General features: G+C 33.6%; 1 protein-coding gene across 1 annotated transcript in view; it reads right to left on the bottom strand.

Annotated features, from left to right (window-relative positions):
* LOC119581088 (solute carrier family 41 member 1-like) overlaps positions 1–2,940 on the bottom strand; it is a gene marked incomplete in the record, with an annotated part of 27,087 nt that extends 24,147 nt beyond the window's left edge. Inside the window, 1 exon segment of the mRNA XM_037929411.1 lies at positions 2,818–2,940.
* Between the last annotated feature and the right edge of the window lie 869 nt (positions 2,941–3,809).

Raw genomic sequence — 3,809 nt, 5'->3', positions numbered from 1 at the left:
ATATGTACAAATCTATATAAAATTCTATGTGTGCCATTAAAACGAATTTATCACTCAAAATATTAATCAATATTTGTATTACCATTACATCCTGAATTTAGCTGCTGACATCTACTTAAAAGAATCCTATAGGTGCTTGTCACAAGTTACGTCCTTATTTACATCCCTATTAATATGCATAGATTTATCATTATCTACATCAACTAATCTTACCCATACTTTTTTTCTTATATAAAAATTCAAACTAGATAACAGCATTCATATCACATTGTATTTCATACAATGCAATGTGCAATATGGAAACCATATTTATAGTTTTGGTATGAACCTCAGTACTGGAATAATGGTTTCATGACAATGTTGTATTTAATATATATTATAATAATATAAAGACTGACTAATACAGACTGTTGCTATGGCAACAGGAACATGTAGAAGCCTCATAGGTTCTATACCCCTTTCAAGCTAATTCTTGTAATATATAACACTTGAGTCCAAATATGTTACATCCTGACTTCGAGGATTTCACTTCATATTCCTTTCTTAATTATAGCACTTTCATATTAAATTCTACTTTCTTCTTATTTTATACATACATATTTATGGAAAAAAATCAAGAGACTATGAACTCATCAACAAAGACATACTCACACTTACACTCCAACTCACATTTGCACACGCACACCAACATACACACGCATGCACGCACACACACATGCACACATTTCGTGTTGTGAATATCATACTCACTTTGATTTTTCACTACTAATGGTTTCAATCACATTAGTAAAATATGTTATTTATGAACTTTTTCCCTATTAATCAATGACAAGAACTGCTCTTTTTGCTCCTAAGACATTTTAAAACAAAAGTATAAATACTGACTTGTTTGGTAAGAAATGCATTGAAAAAGCTTTATTTTAGTTCTTACAGGTTACTAATACACTAATATTGATCATACATCCAGTACCTACTGAGTCTGCATAAAGCATCCTTTAATTTTGTGTTTAACATTTAAACAATTTGATATGAATCCCACATATCTTTCAGAAACAGGCATCTTCTAACTTCCATCTATTGATATCTCTTATTCCCTCATCATATTTATATTTAGGGTAAATATATAATTTCTCCTGTGTCAAGAAAACATTTAAATCCACTGACTATTTCTTATTCTCTTATCTTACACACATCGATATACAGTAAATATTTATTTTTTTCTGTTCCAAGAAAACAACTAAATCCATCTATTCACATTTCTTAATCTCTCATCATAGAAACATATATTTATATGGTAAATATTACTCTTTACACATTTTTTCTTTCTTTTTAATCATACTGGCTGTGTTCTATCAAAATTTACCAAAGTGATCCACTAATAACCAGAGAGACCTACAAGATCTATAAGAATATAAGTATTTGAGTTCTATTTCACCTTTGCCTGAGCACCAACAAGTGCGGTGGCCTCATGGGCCAGTAATGGACACTCAGTCGCACAGATAACATCAAACACTATTATCTATCTGTGTGTGTGTGTGTGTGTGTGTGTGTGTGTGTGTGTGTGTGTGTGTGTGTGTGTGTGTGTGTGTGTGTGTGTGTGTGTGTGTGTGTGTGTGTGTGTGTGTGTGTGTGTGTGTGTGTGTGTGTGTGTGTGTGTGTGTGTGTGGGCGTGGGTGCGCGCGTGTGTTTGCGCGTGTATGATCGTGTGTGTGTGCGTGTGTGTGTGTGTGTGTGCATGTGTATGTGTGCATGTGTATGTGTGTGCGCACGCATGTGAGTGTGTTCGCGTGTGCATGTAAGAGCGTGCACACTTGCATGTGTGCACTGATATGAATATATATGCTGATATAGGTGTACATTGATATAAATATGGATACAGACATAGATATACACATACGCAATATAGACAGAAAGATATTGATAGAGATATATTACTTTATAGACTTTTTTTTTCCTTTATGGGTATTTGAAATATCTGCTGTAATAGAAAAACAAAAAGAAAATTCTTTACTGAAATATTTTATAATATACTTCCATATTTTCATGCTGAATGACCATGAAGAAAGATTTTCACTATACCTCAATAAAACCATTCCTAACTTGATATAAGGTGGATGAGAGATGAGATGAAGTAAAAAAAAGAAAAAGAAAGAAAGAAAGAAAAAAGAAAAAAAAAATTATGCAATTTGAAAAAATTGATGGAAACAATGTTTAAGGGAAATAATAAGGATTATATTCTTATCAAATGTGCAACAAGAAATAGAGGACCATATATGTAGTACATATTAGAGAGAACTAAAGAAAATATACCTAACAAATACCATGAAATATTATTTCTGTAACAATTTCAAGTATTAAACCTCTGGCAAATATACTCATAAAAAAAATAAATACAACCTTCACTTAACAATTTGTATAAAAAAAAAGGTCCCCCTCAAATAACCTCATCTCCATAAAAAATCTATCTTATAACAAAAGCCCAACATTAAGTATAATTAAAATTCATAATTATTACATGAAACCACCGGTAGATAAGGACACCCAACATATGTTACATTATATTATTTCACTCTTACCGAGTGATAAACACGATTAAAAGTCTAATTTTTGTCAAGTTGTAACTACTGGAACCTTATATTTATGAGTAATTATGGCTTAACAACAATAAAAGCAATGCTCTACATATACTGAAGATCAAGGGGAAAAATATTAATAGACCTTGACACTTGTCAGAAAACTTTTCCTTGACCAGTGTCATATTTCTCTTAAACCATAACACTCATACAATGTTGTAACCTTGGCTAAAACAGAAATTACCTTCACAAACGTACCTCCATGCTTCGCCATTAATCTAGGGGTCATCGTGAACTGATTTAATTAGCAGAAAAAGAGACATTTTCTCTCCACTTCAACCTGCCTGCGTGTAAACAACCCAGGGATACCAACCTCTCCGAGCAGAGCGATTACCAATTCGTGTTTCTTGTTTAATATTTTCTTTCCCGTCAGAAGATACTAAATCTTGTGATATTCAAATATGAGTATCGCATATATGATTCCGCGCGGATAAGTTTGTTTGGAGAGGGTACGTTCGTTTCTATTCAACGTTGTTTTCCCCGGGTCCGCGTGTGGCAGGCCTGATAGGGATACGGAGTGTGGTAACCTTTGCGGATTTCGAAAGGGAAAGGGACTCAGTTAAATCAGAGATATTATCTTATATATTCCTTCAATTTAATACTCTGTTACGTTATGCAAGGAAGGGGTTTGCGGAGAACCGTATTATGTCATGAAAAAAATATTTTATCATGGTCGATACAAACGTCTGTTGCCATGGAATTAAACAATCATTTGTGGTAACAATTATAGCAAATAGTCCATGACAGAACGGGAGCAAATACAAAACCAGTTTATCCTTAAATGATCTTTTTAAGTTTACATGCACTAACCTTGAGCCACCTTGCACCTGGCAACTTCTTTTAATCTATCAGTCCCTCAGTCTGGCGTTACAGACATTGTTTTATGGGATTTGTCTAATTCATCACTAAATATGTTCGTTTTCCTGTATTCTGATCGAAATAGGTGATTAAAATACACTCTGTGACCTACATTTCCTGTAGTTTTTATAACCGTAAGACATTGCACTAACGTCACACCAAAAAAAAGTGCATCCGTGTAACTACTTTATTCAAACAGTGGATGTGTACTGTGCATGACTCGAAGCACCGGCAAATATTTTCCTTGTTTAAATGTCACCGATTTTCCCCCCATTTGACGGTGATTTTAAGCTTGAACACTTGAGACTTCAATGCGCA

Source organism: Penaeus monodon, chromosome 14, assembly GCF_015228065.2.
Source record: "Penaeus monodon isolate SGIC_2016 chromosome 14, NSTDA_Pmon_1, whole genome shotgun sequence".
Taxonomy (NCBI): domain Eukaryota; kingdom Metazoa; phylum Arthropoda; class Malacostraca; order Decapoda; family Penaeidae; genus Penaeus; species Penaeus monodon.
This window is presented reverse-complemented; position numbering and strand designations above follow the sequence as displayed.